The 16,462-nt window shown below is 38.6% G+C and overlaps 1 protein-coding gene and 1 long non-coding RNA gene across 3 annotated transcripts in view; one reads left to right on the forward strand and one right to left on the reverse strand.

The window, feature by feature from the left end:
* Nucleotides 1-16,462, forward strand: part of b4galnt4a (beta-1,4-N-acetyl-galactosaminyl transferase 4a) — a 503,111-nt gene that overhangs the window by 228,411 nt on the left and 258,238 nt on the right. The window lies entirely within an intron of this gene.
* LOC133641595 (uncharacterized) lies at nucleotides 3,186-3,910 on the reverse strand. Its single transcript, XR_009824306.1, has 3 exons — nucleotides 3,620-3,910; nucleotides 3,482-3,532; nucleotides 3,186-3,230 (listed from the first exon to the last, which is right to left on the reverse strand). It is a non-coding gene; the product is annotated as an uncharacterized LOC133641595 (long non-coding RNA).

Genomic DNA, 16,462 nt, shown 5'->3' on the forward strand with positions numbered 1-16,462 from the left:
TTGTAATAAAGTTCAAGGTGCTCTAAGTCACTAAGCTTAAAAACGTCATATGGACATTTTTCCTCAATGCTTATAACTGTTTCTATTAGCTGCATGATAATTAATTAAGTTGGCGAAGTTGGTAGAGTGGCTGTGCCAGCAATCGGAAGGTTGCTGGTTACTGGGGTTCAATCCCCACCTTCTACCATCCTAGTCACGTCCGTTGTGTCCTTGGGCAAGACACTTCACCCTTGCTCCTGATGGCTGCTGGTTAGCGCCATTACAAAAACCTTCCTACCCCCCATTTACTTCCGGGGTCATTTCCGCTTACGTCATTTCCTCTTACGTCTTTGACAGCGATTGATAGCACTTCGTTTGACTCTTTTTTATAATACAGCGTTAACAAAACATCTGTATTAATCGGACAAGTATTAATCTGACAAATTAATTTAAGGATATTCCTGACTGCACATTTGACTCGTGGACATATGCGGAAATTAATAACAGTGTACAATAAGTTAATTAATTATCAATCAACATTATTAAACTTTATTAAAACTAAATGTATTCGTTAAATTCAGTTTTTTTTAGTTCTCTGTGTAAGTGAACTAAATTAAAATGACATTTATGTGCACATATGTACCTCAGTGAAGTCAGATGACCCGTGGTCAGACAAACGACAATATTTAGAATAAGAACATAAAAATAAAGAAAAACCTTGGGTATTTCTTCAAGACTTTAAAATGAGGCAAAAAACTGCAATGTAAAATGTTTTTTTATTGTTTACAAATGTTTTGTTCCAAACATTGCGCGAGCTGCACCTAAAGAATGGGGAACACAGATAAAGGACAAAGCGTCAATTATAATCACAAGTGGTGGTCACCTCAGAAGTAGACATGTTATAGTGAAAAGCTCTTAAACCACATCAAGGTACAAACCAATGAAGGTTATTAGATTATTATTTTTGAACCAGTTATTTTTCCCCCAGCTTACATATTTCTCCAATCATTTTTTTAATGGAGCAACATAGGTATGATACAATGTATTCACTTTTGTGTCATGGCATACCAGTACTGTATTCAGTTAATCTTTGATGACGCAGTCGATGGCCTGGACTGAGTTCTGGTTACCCTAAAGCAGCGTTTCTCTATTCCCCACTGGTGGGGAATAGAGACATGACAGGTGGGGCGTGAGGAACGGGAGGAAATTTAACTTTAATTTATTTATTTATTTATTTATTTTTTATTATATTCTTAGATTTTTTTTTTTTTACTATGCTTTCATTTTCTATACACACTGTAAATCACTTTGTGATTCTGTCTGTGAAATCCGCTATATAAATAAATGTAAATTACTTATTTTTCCTGTAGGCTTTACATTTCTAGGTAGGAGCGAAAGTTTGACAGACATAGCAACAGTAACTAATGGGGGCGGGGCTAAGCGGAAGCTTTGTGAATGGCGAGTCACTGTGCGAGGATTTGCTGTTTTGCAAATACATAAAAAATAGAGCCACTGCTGATGAGCTGTTCAAGATAATGGACAGTTTCCTCAAAGAACACGACCTTAAATGGGAAAACTGTGTGGGCTTTTGCTCTGATGGCGCACAGACCATGGCAAAGTCAAGAAACGGGCTGCAGGCTCTAATAAAGAGGGTTGCGCCAAATGCGCATTGGACAAACTGTGTGTCATTCACCGGGAAGCACTCGCGTCAAGGCAGCTCAGCCCCGAACTCAATGAGGTTTTAAAAGTGGCAGTGTCAAGCCTGCAACCCCCATTTGAAAAGCTGTGCAGTGCAAAACAGGCTCATTGCAGCCACTAATGCTGGAGTACTGTAAAACTCATGTTCACTTCCCCTGTCTTGCCAAATGCGTAACTCCTCTTTTTTTTTTTTCAAAGTGGCACTTTTATTTTATTTATTAATGAACTTGATGCAAGTTATTTGATTTATTATTAAACTTGATGCAAGTTATAACACTTATTTATTTATTATTGAACTTGATGCAAGTTATAACACTTTTTTAAATTTATTATTGAACTTAATGCAAGTTATAACACTTTTGTTTTATTTATGATTGAACTTGATGCAAGTTATTTTATTTATTATTGAACTTATGGGTTATAAATGGGTTATACTTGTATAGCGCTTTTCTACCTTCAAGGTACTCAAAGCGCTTTGACAGTATTTCCACATTTACCCATTCACACACACATTCACACACTGATGGCGGGAGCTGCCATGCAAGGCGCTAACCAGCAGCCATCAGAGGCAAAGGGTGAAGTGTCTTGCCCAAGGACACAAGGGACGTGACTAGGAAGGTAGAAGGTGGGAATTGAACCCCAGTAACCAGCAACACTCCGATTGCTGGCACAGCCACTCTACCAACTTCGCCACGCCGTCCCCCCACTTGATGCAAGTTATAACACTTTTATTTGATTTATTATTTAACTTGATGCAAGTTATAACACTTTTGTTTTATTTATTATTGAACTTGATGCAAGTTATTTTATTTGATATTGAACTTAAAGCAAGTTATACCACAGCTGCACAGTTATTCTATTTATTATTGAACTTGATGTTATTTTATGTTATTGAGTTTGAATGTATACAACTTGATGTTACTTGATGTTCAATAAATTTGAAAATGTTAAGCTTGGCATTAGCGTTCTGTTGGGGCGATGGGGGCAGGTGGGGCTTGAAAACTCCCCCTTGTCCAAAGTGGGGGATGACAAAAAAAAGTTTGAGAACCACTGCCCTAAAGACTGGCTGAAGAATGCCCTGCAATAGGCCGCTCGCCTTGTCTGTCCAATAACAGAACCTCTGGCCATGCCTTTGGGGAAATTGAAGAAAAGCTCTTCAGATTACAGTTACTAATCCATCCATCCATCCATCCATTTTCTACCGCTTGTCCCTTTTTGGGGTCGCGGGGGGTCGCTGTAGCCTATCTCAGCTGCATTCGGGCGGAAGGCAGGGTACACCCTGGACAAGTCGCCACCTCATCACAGGCAGTTACTAATCATGATAAACAATACATCAGATATTTCAAGAAGTTGTCCTACCCTTCAATGCCAAAGCGCTCCATTAGAAGGACACACCACCAACGCCTGAATGACTGCATGTCCAGCTAGAGCAGATATAACAATGAGTTCATTATTTTTACCTCTCAGAGCCGCTTATTTTGAAATCTTTTAAATATCTAAATACTTACCACACTGTAGTGAAAAGTAGTGTCCGTACAGAGCCAGAGGGAGTACTAAAAATAGAAAATAGTAATTTTTCTGAGCACATGTAATAATTGTGTAATGAAAAAAATATTTCTCTACTTTGTAATAATCTACTAAATTGATGAAAAGAGCCGTCAACATTAATACTGGAAATGTGATGAATAAGAATATCTCTGGAAGCAATAATTGCAACCAAATATTTTTGTAATTTGATGCTGTGTTTCACATCATTGTGGGGGAAGTTTAACCTACTCTTCTTCTTTAAAAATGCTCAACTTACCATGAGCATGAAAACACCACAGTCATTCCCCGAGGTCTGGCGTGGGATCTCCTGGTAATACACATTAGCACCATGAAAATGTATACAGCCTTTGGGTTTACTACAAGAAATGTATATTTTATAGAGTAAACCTATTACCTGCATGTCTTTTCCAGTGAGCTCACTCCAGCTTCCTGGGACGATGTGCTGCGCAATGCTCCTGCAGTAAAAAAGCCAAATGTGAATAAAATAAAATGCAATAAGCCACTTGGCATATTAAAACATAAAGACAAATTGTAAATAAACAAGTGAAAATTCTATTAGAACACTGCCAAAGCATGAACAAAATCATGTTTCACCAGTACTGGTCCATGACTCTGTGGTTGGGGACCCCTGTAGCACACCACTGGAACATGGCCAGAATGGGAACATAGCCGAAAGAAGAACATGTCTAAAACATGAGCATAGCGGGGAAGGAAAGATGACTAGAACAGAACCATAGCCAAAACCAGAACATGGCTGGAACAAAAAGTGGCCAAAATGGAACTGTGGCCAGGATTATTATAAAGGGACCTAAAGATGGCTCTGTACACCTCATCACCAAAACCAGATGGCCAAAGGGCAAACTGAGAGTCCAGTAAGAGAATTTCTCTCTTTGCCGGCCTCAACACCTACAATGGTCAATGCAGAAAGAGGCATAAATAATGTAATTGCACAAGAATTATAAGATATCTCCAGTATTTTTCTTTCCAACACTTACACAGAGAAGGTAATGCTCTGGCCCGTTGTGCTTGCTCCATGCTGGGAAGAGGAGTGCATCCTTTAGATGTGCATCCCTCTGTAGTAAACATTTATGAATATTTTAGAAATACATTTCAGATTAGTGTAGTTATTATCATTCAAATTTCATTGTACTCACTGGAAGGCTTGACATTGGATCGACGTCTTTGTGCTTCCACGCTGGTACAATATACATGTTGCCAATGAAGACATCTTTGCCCTGGAACAGTTTTGAATCCAAAAACATGAGGATATGTGAGGTTTTATATTAACCATTGAATCAGATTTTTTAATGACTAAAAGCAGCCTCTGTTGTGCAACTCTAAGAAATCCTACATGTCTCTGAGCAGCTTCCTGAACCAGCTGGAGGCAAGCATTTCCAATCTGTCATCACATTACAGATGTAACAAAGTTATACATATCCATGGAATAAGCAGTCAAGTGAAACAAACATAACAGTTACAGTACTGACCGTGGAGTCCATGTCTCTGGACAACCCGAGAGACCAAAACTCTTCTCGGGTTAAACACACCCCTCCCTCTTTAACGATCAGCTCCATAGCTGGACGATCGCAGGCCAAAACATACTCGAGCTGTTCATGAGAAAATTTTACATTACTCGACTTGAAGATAACCCTGGCCACTTCACAAAGCAATAAATGTACCGTAATTTACGGACTATAAGCCGCTACTTTTTCCCCTCGTTCTGGTCCCTGCGGCTTATACAAGGGTGCGGCTTATTTACGGCCTGTTCTTCTCCGACACCGACGAAGAGGATTTCGGTGGTTTTAGTACGCAGGAGGAAGACGATAACACAATGTTAAAGACTGACTTTTCATATACCGATAGGCTGGTTATTTTGATAACGTACATGCGAGCACTTTGTATTACTTTGCACCGTTGTATTATTTGTACTCTGCACGAATGCTGTTCGCCATGTCAAAGATGTGAAAGTTTGATTGAATGATTGAAAGATTTGTAGTTAATAAATGGGACGCTTTGCGTTCCCAAACAGTCATCTCTGTCCCGACAATCCCCTCCGTGGTAGCAGGAACCCCTATATACTACGGTAATTACACATCAAAACCCTGCGGCTTATAGTCGGGTGCGGCTTATATATGGAGCAATCTGTATTTTCCCCTAAATTTAGCTGGTGCGGCTTATAGTCAGGTGCGGCTTATAGTCCGGAAATTACGGTATATCTTTTTAATCATATACTGGCTCCAATGTCAAAATTTTACTCAATTTGAAACCTGCTCACCAGTTGTTTCCGGTCAGGGTGCAGCTCCTTTTTCCAGGGTGATGTGGGGCCAGCATATGTATGGTCCGTGAAACAATGACACTGGACATGTGTCAATCATACAAATAGTTAGAAAGCTACATGTATGGACACATAAACACTTTTTTTCTGAAAAAGTACCTCAGTTTCCTCCTTCGATGATGAAGTCAGCATTTCAGCATCTCCTGGGAGCACAGGGGCTGAAGGGGAATCCTTTGGCCAGCCAGGGTGAGTCCCTAAATGAGAGAGGAGGCATATTATGATACAGAGGAGGGATATTAAGATCTCTGAACAAAAATGCCTGTAAACAGCATTCAGTTTGACATACTCGGGCGCAGAGGTTTCAGTGATGCATACGGGGTCATCATATGCTTGGGCTTTCCATCCAGGGTCTCCAGCCTAACCATATTGTTTGGAAGAACCTCCATAACTCTGTAACATCAAGGGAATGAGTTCTGGCTTGGTCATCACCAATATGACAATCATGAAACATTTTACCAGTAACGTTGTGGTTAGAATTCAATATTGCATTCAAGCATGTGAGTACATTCAGACTGAATTACAATCCTAGAGTACAATAGTCAAAGACCACCATTTAGTTACCTCTTTCTTGAATTCAGTGCCCTGGTCAGTGAGGATAACTTCAGGCAAACCATGAGTAAAGGAAATGTCCCTCAAGGCCTGTAGGGCACCACAGAAATTATATTAGTACAACTAATAATTACAATAGAATTGTGTATGTATTTATATATATATATATATATATATATATATATATATATATATATATATATATATATATATATATATATATATATAAATTATGCACTTTAGTGGCTTTTTCCCTTTCTGATTATGGCCATGGGTAAGTGAAACACCAAAATATAAAGAATACGTCCTTCACATTGGCTGCTGTCTTTTTTGGGAATGTTCTTGCTTCAACCCACTTGGTGAAATAATCGGTCAAAGTGAGACAATATCTGTTCCCCTTAGACGACTTTTTCACAGGTCCAAAGAGGTCCACACCTAGAGCATGAATTCCAGTTCTCAGTTTAGCAAATATTTGAATGTAGACTGAGTTTTTGTATAGTTGTGCGTGAAAAGGTGAGGGATGTGTGAATAAACCCACTCAACAACCATGTACCAAGGTGATACGACCTTGATGGGTTTCAGCTCAGGCGCCTCGGTCTTTAATTTTTCAAAGCGCTGGCAGTCAGGACATGTGCGCACCTAAAAGCAGTAATAAAGGGAAACATATTGTAGATATGATTTGATTCCACAACACTTTGCGACCTACTACTAACTACTAACCTGAGTGTTTCAACTAAAAATAAAAATTAAAAGCAAATATCTTCCTTCTATAGAGCTTGCTTACCCAATCCAATGTGTCCTTTGTGATGGACCGCCAATAAAACCGGGGAGCAATCTTCGCTTGCATCCTCCGTGGTCCAAAATGGCCTGCATGGGCTTCGGTTAACACAGCCACTTTCTCCTCCTCTGTCCAAATGACCCTTCTGTTCCCACGGTACAGGACCTCTTCTACACAGGACAGCAGCACACACAATATTGTAGTGAAATGGTTTCAACAATAATGTTGATTTAAAGTACAGACATTTAACAGTATTACATATTAATTAATATTAATGAAATGGTTTCAACAATAATGTTGATTTAAAGTAGTACAGATATTTAACAGTATTATATATTAATTAATATTAGTGAAATGGTTTCAACAATAATGTTGATTTAAAGTACAGACATTTAACATTATTATATATTAATTAATATTTTTTGCACGTTACCACGAAGACAGAAGTTCCCAGCAGTGGCCCTAACACTTCGCTTGAAATGTTTCGAAGCCTGCTGGTGTTTGACATAAGTCCCCTGGGAAAGATAAAGATGAATATCATTCAGTGACACCACCATTTTCAGGAGATTTGGATTCTATCGATCGCTGTCAATGACGTAAGAGGAAATGACTATATTATAAAAAAAAAAAAAAACCAGCGACGGGCAGTAAGAGGAAATGACGTACGTAAGAGGAAATGACGTAAGCGGAAATGACCCCGGAAGTAAATGGGGGCTAGGAAGGTTTTTGTAATGGGAAGAAAATTGGCGTGACAGCAGCTCCCGCCATCAGTGTGTGAATGGGTGGATGTAGAAATACTGTCAAAGCGCTTTGAGTACCTTGAAGGTAGAAAAGCGCTATACAAGTATAACCCATTTATCATTTATTTATCATTTAAGTCGTGTTCACCGAGGGCCAAATCGCTGTAATTTTTGGCCCCAGAGGGCCGCTTATAATAGTGAATACTATTATTACACAATTTCTATATGTATTTTATTAACAGATATTTTTTTAAACTAATATGTAAAAAAATATATATATGGTAAGTTGCAATAATTTCACCTCAAAATGTAGTGTATATTACTGTAAATGGAAAAACAGTACTGCTGTTTTTATGGTAAAGTGTACTGTAAAATTGACTTCTTTTTTTTACTGTAAATAAAAAAAAGTGCAATTGTACAGTCAAACTTTAGCACCTGAGCTGTCAGTTTGTTGTTGTTGTTTTTTTTACCGCAAATCAACAACAGTGAAAATGTCCTGTTGTTTTTATTTAGAGAAAAACCACAGTAAATTTCACAATTTTACCATGGAATCTATTGCTACTTTTACATTGCACAATGTGATGGATACCGTGCTTTGAAATTATTATTATTAGTATTTATATCTATTCAAAAGTGGTTTGAATGTTTGATAATATATGTTTGCATAATTAGACAATTAATGTTAATTAACATAATTTGCGATCACATGGAGCACATATATTTTTTTTCTCCCAAAATAAAAAGAAAGAATACATTTAGTAAGAAAAGTTACAGTACTTTGATACATATTATTTCCAGGCTTTCGAGGGCCAAATAAAATGAAGTGGCGGGCCACATCTGGCCCCCAGGCCTTGAGTTTGACACGTGTGTTCTACAACATTCTTTGGCCTAAATTAAACATTTCCAAGCAAATGGCTAACAGAACTAAAAATATCAACACTATACTAGTATTGGCCACTAAAAAAAAAGACCAAACCAATCAGACTGCGCTGTTCAGTATCGTGGCCACTGATTGGCTCAGTTTATGACGAATACATATTAGAAAATGTGTAATATATACACCTTATTCAGTCCTTTGACAAGAAATGTTCATTTTCTAAAGCACCGGTGCCCAAAGTGAGGCCCACATTTTGCCAGCCAGGTAGTTTTGTTTGGCCCACCAAAGAGTGTCTTCCCATATTTAATACATACAGACCTATTTTAAGCTCACACAATCATTGATGGCATGTCTGCAAGGCTAATTAGTTGCCATCTATCGAACGTGATCAACTCCATGCTCTGTGTATGGCAATATGTGGCTCAATCCTCACTCATGTTACTTTTGTACGCTTAAAAGTGCTGTGTTTAGTCAACGGCCCATTGGCACATTTTTACTTTGGTCCTTGTAAGCAAAAGGTTTTGGCACCCCTGTTCTAAAGCTTTAAGCATTGGATTGCTTAATTTCTTTTCTTAGTGTTTTCCGCAGTTGTAATGTATATTGACAAAAAACTAAATATTGACCTGCATTCTTGTAAATATATCATGAGCAACTTTTTACACACTGGCTTTTAGTCTGCATGTATTACCCAAATGTGCGTTAACTCTCTAATGCAAACGTTATTGATCTATTTATTAGATTTGGTCCAAAACAACACTCTCTCACAACCAGTGTGTGTTTGTCCATGTTTATGGTTGTGCTCCATCACTGCAATCAGTTCATTCTACTTTCTCTTAGGCTTCCTATTAATCGTTGAGTGCACTGGGCCTCTGGGTTTTGATTGTATGATTGTCTCCAACAAAGGCAGTTTGTTTTTTGAATTTCCATTCAGAGACAGCTTGAGTTTAGTGCAAAACATTACAGAGGAATCTGAAAGAGTTTGCAAGAGAGGGTGAGACCTCATTGGCCCTGACCCACATTACAGCACATAAAGCATCTCTTGTTCTGCCCTACACACACACACACACACACACACACACACACACACACACACACACACACACACACACACACACACACACACACACACACACACACACACAACATCCAATCGGCACCTTGACTTAGTGCCCTCACTTTTCTCATGCGGTCGTATGAACTTAAAGGTCCAAGAGTGATGTGTCTATTCATCAGTGTCACACCAGCCCTCCACTCGCCTTCATTACTGCCTGGTTAATGGTACACATCAGTGCAGTTTATAGGCTATAATTAGCCATCTCCAGTTGGCCAGCACAGCCTTATGCTGCCCCCTAACACACCGCATCGCCTGTGTGCATGAGTGCTTAGCGGTTGAGCCATTACAAAAAACACACTATCCCATCAGTTGGACGTCTTACTTTACCTTGTGTTGGGTCATTCCTGATTGCTATGAAATAAGCTATCACCCTTGTAAAACTTTATAAGCTCAGGGTTTAATACAAATAGTGCGTTGTAAAAGAGAGCGGGGGTAATGTGAGTAAGCAACAAACTTGCATTCAGTAATTAATGATTGAATTAGTAGATATGCAAGCAGGGAGAGTGCTTTAAAGGCCTACTGAAATGAAATGTTCTTATTTAAACGGGGACAGCAGATCCATTCTATGTGTCATACTTGATCATTTCGCGATATTGCCATATTTTTGCTGAAAGGATTTAGTAGAGAACATCGACGATAAAGTTCGCAACTTGCCTGTACCGGAAGTAGCGTGACGTCGCAGGTTGAAGGGCTCCTCACGTTTGCACATTGTTTACACCAGCAGCGAGAGCGATTCGGACCGAGAAAGCGACGATTACCCCATTAATTTGAGCCAGGATGAAAGATTTGTGGATGAGGAACGTGAGAGTGAAGGATTAGAGTGCAGTGCATGACGTATCTTTTTTCGCTCTGACCGTAACTTAGGTACAAGGGCTCATTGGATTCCATACTTTCTCCTTTTTATATTGTGGATCACGGATTTGTATTTTAAACCACCTTGGATACTATATCCTCTTGAAAATGAGAGTCGAGAACGCGAAATGGACATTCACAGTGACTTTTATCTCCACGACAATACATCGGCGAAGCACTTTAGCTACGGAGCTAACATGATAGCATCTGGCTTAACTGCAGATAGAAACAAAATAAATAAGCCCCTGACTGGAAGGATAGACAAAAGATCAACAATACTACCAAACCCTGGACCTGTAACCACACGGTTAATGCTTTCCAGCCTGGCGAAGCCTAGCAATGCTGTTGCTAACGACGCCATTGAAGCTAACTTAGCTACGGGACCTCGACAGAGCTATGCTAAAAACATTAGCTCTCCACCTACGCCAGCCAGCCCTCATCTGCTCATCACGACCCGTGCTCACCTGCGTTCCAGCGATCTACGGCGCGACGAAGGACTTCACCCGATCATCGATGCGGTCGGCGGCTAGCGTCGGATAGCGCGTCTGCTATCCAACTCAAAGTCCTCCTGGTTGTGTTGCTGCAGCCAGCCGCTAATACACCGATCCCACCTATAGCTTTCTTCTTTGCAGTCTCCATTGTTAATTGAACAAATTGCAAAAGATTCACCAACACAGATGTCCAGAATACTGTGGAATTTTGCGATGAAAACAGAGCTGTTGTATTGGGATACAATGGTGTCCCAATACTTCCGCTTCAACCCTTGACGTCACGCGCAAACGTCATCATACCGAAACGTTTTCAGCCGGAAGTTTCCCGGGAAATTTAAAATTGCACTTTATAAGTTAACCCGGCCGTATTGGCAAGTGTCGCAATGTTAAGATTTCATCAATAAAATATATAAACTATCAGACTGCGTGGTCGGTAGTAGTGGGTTTCAGTAGGCCTTTAAGGAATGTCTCTATTATTTCTGTAAACTCCAGTTACAGTTGTAGTGATGGCAACAAGCATATTTGCATCCCGCTCAGGTTCCTCTTCCAGTCTTTACTAGTAGTGACACTATTTTGAATTTCTTCCTCTGCGGCCTCTCACAGACTGTGTTTAGATTCACACAATTCAGTACATATACTTAGCATTTTGAGTTCATAAGTGCATTCACAGTGCATGTCAGAACCTGCATGTTGCACTCAAAATGCCATAAAGGTTGAGTGTGCAGCAATGGACCCTAACCACTGTTGTTATAGTTATCAAGTTACTTTCCCAAAAAGTAATTTAATTAGTGAAATAATTACTCCCTCATAAATGGAATTAGTTACCAGGGAAAGTAATTATAGCATTATATTTTTTAAAACCTTCAACTTGAGAGATGTTTCATGAGATTAGACTTACAATGGACCCAGACAAACATTTTGCTTCTCACATGTTCTTATCTGTGTTACGAAAAAGTTCAGTTAGAATAATATATATATATATATATATATATATATATATATATATATATATATATATATATATATATATATATATATATATATATATATATATATATATATATATATATATATATATATATATATATATATATATATATATATATATATATATATATTAGGGCTCTTTGGCTGTCCCACGATTCGATTCAATATCGATTCTTGGGGTCACGATTCGATTCAAAATCTTTTTTTTTTTTTTCAATTCAGCACGATTCTCAATTCAAAAACGATTTTTTCCCGATTCAAAAGGATTCTCTATTCATTCAATACATTTCAGCAGGATCTACCCCAGTCTGCTGACATGCAAGCAGAGTAGTAGATTTTTGTAAAAAGCTTTTATAATTGTAAAGGACAATGTTTTATCAACTGATTGCAATAATGTAAATTTGTTTTAACTATTAAATGAACCAAAAATATGACTTATTTTATCTTTGTGAAAATATTGGACACAGTGTGTTGTCAAGCTTTTGAGATGCGATGCAAGTGTAAGCCACTGTGACACTATTGTTCTTTTTTTTTTCTTTTTTATAAATGTCTAATGATAATGTCAATGAGGGATTTTTAATCACTGCTATATTGAAATTATAACTAATATTGATACTGTTCTTGATAATATTCATATTTGTTTCACTACTTTTGGTTTGTTCTGTGTCGTGTTTGTGGCTCCCCTCAATTGCTCTGTTTATTGCAGTTCTGAGTGTTGCTGGATCGGGTTTGGTTTTGGAATTGGATTGCATTGTTATGGTATTGCTGTGTATTGTTTTGTTGGATTGATTAATTTAAAAAAAATAATAAAACAATTAAAATAAAAAAAATATATAGATTTTTTAAAAATGAGAATCGATTCTGAATCGCAAAACGTGAGAATCGCAATTCGATTTCGAATCGATTTTTTCCCACACCACTAATATATATATATATATATATATATATATATATATATATATATATATATATATATATATATATATATATATATATATATACATGTATATATATATATATAAATGTATGCACATCATCAGCATTGCTATTGCACTTTTAACATGTGTGCATTCATAAAAATAAAAATAACATCTTTGCTGTTTGCCAACACACACATCACTTCCCGCACACACCATCACTCCCATGTGCCCGCTATTGCAGCGGTCGTGCGGAAACTATAACTGCATATTTAAAGTTCCCGGCACTCCACTCCATTCAGTCTGGACTTTATCCAGTTGTATTAGTTACACACATTAAACGATTAATCAAAGCAACAAAATATGTTACATATGTTTTCTAAACGGATTCATTGTTAACCTTTGCAGCCCTTATTGAAAAACAGCCTTCAGCATTGCACCATTTTCTTGCTCTTGTGTTTAATAAGCTTACAAAGAAATAATGTCGCATAGATTTATGCATATTTAATAGTTTTCCCCAAAGGATGGAAATGAGGATTTTAGTGCTTTTTCAAATGTTTCTGTATGCTGCAACCGTGCAGTTTACGTCAGTGAGATGAAGTCGAAGTGTAGTAAATCAGAGGGCAAAAGGAGATCAGCCTAATTAATTATTTATATAAAGTATCCTTGTTCTCTCTGTTAGCTATTGCTCTATCTCTCCCCCCCACTTTATTTTCTTTCAAGCTAACTTAACTAAGAAATTATGCTCAAATAAAAGACCAACCTGCTCTTGAAAAAGCTGTAGCTATTAGCAACTGCCCAAAAAGTTATGACTGTTTAATATGTTAAAGGTGAACTGCACTTTTTTTTTTTGTTTGGTTATCGTTCACAATCATTATGAGCGACAAGAACACGTATAGTTTTTGTTTTTTTACGATTCTAAATTAGATTTTTTTTTTTAAAACGCTTGCAAGATGCTGCTAATGGCAAACATCATTGTAGCCTTCAAAACTCTGTAAAACCATCTTCAAAACCCTCCATCAACATTTTTTATACACGCTGCAAGTATATACAGTCGCGATCAAAAGTTGACATACACTTGTAAAGAACATGATGTCATGGTTGTCTTGAGTTTCCAATACTTTCTACTACTCTTATTTTTTTGTGATAGAGTGATTGGAGCACATACTTGTTGGTCACAAAAAACATTCATGAAGTTTGGTTCTTTTATGAATTTATTATGGGTCTACTGAAAATGTGACCAAATCTGCTGGGTCAAAAGTATACATACAGCAATGTTAATATTTGGTTACATGTCCCTTGGTAAGTTTCACTGCAATAAAACACTTTTGGTAGCCATCCACAAGCTTCTGGCAAGCTTCTGCTTGAATTTTTGACCACTCCTCTTGACAAAATTGGTGCAGTTCAGCTAAATTTGTTAGTTTTCTGACGTAGACTTGTTTCTTCAGCATTGTCCACACGTTTAAGTCAGGACTTTGGGAAGGCCATTCTAAAACCTTAATTCTAGCCTGATTTAGCCATTCCTTTACCACTTTTGATGTGTGTTTGGGGTCATTGTCCTGTAGAACACCCAACTGCGCCCAAGACCCAACCTCCGGGCTGATGATTTTAGGTTGTCCTGAAGAATTTGGAGGTAATCCTCCTTTTTCATTGTCCCATTTAACGCATCAGTTCCATTGGCAGAAAAACAGGCCCAGAGTATAATACTACCACCACCATGCTTGACGGTGGGATGGTGTTCCTGGGATTAAAGGCCTCACCTTTTCTCCTCCAAACATATTGCTGGGTATTGTGACCAAACAGCTAAATTTTTGTTTCATCAGAGACCACATGGACAAAGATAAGACCTTTTGGAGGAAAGTTCTGTGGTCAGATGAAACAAAAATGTAGCTATTTGGCCACAATACCCAGCAATATGTTTGGAGGAGAAAAGGTGAGGCCCTTAATCCCAGGAACACCATTCCTACCGCCAAGCATGGTGGTGGTAGTATTATGCTCTGGGCCTGTTTTACTGCCAATGGAACTGGTGCTTTAAATGGGACAATGAAAAAGGAGGATTACCTCCAAATTAAGGCTGAAACGACGCGTCGACGTAGTCGACGTCATCGGTTACGTAAATACGTCGACGCCGTTTTTGTGCGTCGACGCGTCGCATATTTACGTCACACTACCGTCATGGCGGACCGCAAAGCAGACGATCAAAGCAGACGATGCAAGCGGTGCGAGCGAGGGGGGAAAAGCATGCCAAAAGTGGTCAAAAGTGTGGGAGTATTTCAATAAACGGCCTAATAATGTTGTTGTATGCACACTGTGTCGAGCGGAAATGGCCTATCATAGCAGCACAACGGCTATGAACGAACATTTGAAAAGAAAACCATCAACTAGTCAATCGTCCGCGCGAGCATACGTTGTCATCATTACACAAAAACATGACTGTGTCATTTGTATCTGCTAGGGGTGTAACGGTACGTGTTTTGTATTGAACCGTTTCGGTACGGGGCTTTCGGTTCGGCACGGGGGTGTACCGAACGAGTTTCTAAGCTAAAGCTAACTTTAGCTGCTAAAGTCTTAACAAGCTGCTTCGCCCCTCTGCGTCTGTCCCAGCACGCAGCATTGTCCCACCCACACAACCATCTGATAGGTACACACGCAGCATTGTCCCACCCACACAACCATCTGATTGGTACACACGCAGCATTATCAGCCAATCAGCAGTGCGTATTCATAGCGCATGTAGTCAGCGCTTCAGCGTGGAGCAGATAGGTGTTTAGCAGGTGAGCATCAGGCAGCGGACTCTCCCCAAATGATAATAAACACCTCCCAGTCAACTACTAGTAACATCACTATGAGCCCGTTGACCTTCTAGAAATATAAACTGCAGCTCAGCTCACTCGCAGTCCTGGCTTGAGGTGAAGGCTAATTACCTCTCGTTCCAGCCACATCGACCCCTTCTGAGCGCCTATTTTCAGCTGCTGGGAATATTGTAAACAAGAAAAGAACCAAACATGTACACATGCTAACCTTTCTTCATTACAACTGTTAGTCACTCACTGGAATGAGTAGAATTGGTTATTGTGTACTGTGTTGGACTGGATGTTTATTTTGCTCATTTTAAAAGCAATACTTAATGTTTACAGTGCTCCAGAATATTTAGATTGGCACTTTTTTGTATTGGATGTTTATCTTTATTTTTGCACATTTTAGCAAATAAGCAATACTTTCACTTTTGTTGAAATGTTTACACTGTTGTTACAGAATATTTCGTTTTGCACTTTTTTGTATTGGATGTTTATCTTTATTTTTGCACATTTTAAAGCAAAATTGTCAGGACTTGGTCTTTGGCGTGGTTTGCTCTCCCGTGGTGCAAAAGAATTGGAACGGACGTGGCGTGCAGGTAAAGACATAGTTTAATTATTACTATAAACTCAAACAAAAGGTACAAACAAAAGGCGCTCACAGCGGAGGTAAAAAACTTGACTAGGAAAACAAAAGGCGCGCACAATGGCGGAGAACTATGAACATTAAACAAACAAAACTTACGTGACAAGAGATGAAACAAGAACTAACGTGACAAGGAACTGTGGACATGGCATGAAT

Source organism: Entelurus aequoreus, linkage group LG24 (assembly GCF_033978785.1).
Source record: "Entelurus aequoreus isolate RoL-2023_Sb linkage group LG24, RoL_Eaeq_v1.1, whole genome shotgun sequence".
NCBI lineage: Eukaryota > Metazoa > Chordata > Actinopteri > Syngnathiformes > Syngnathidae > Entelurus > Entelurus aequoreus.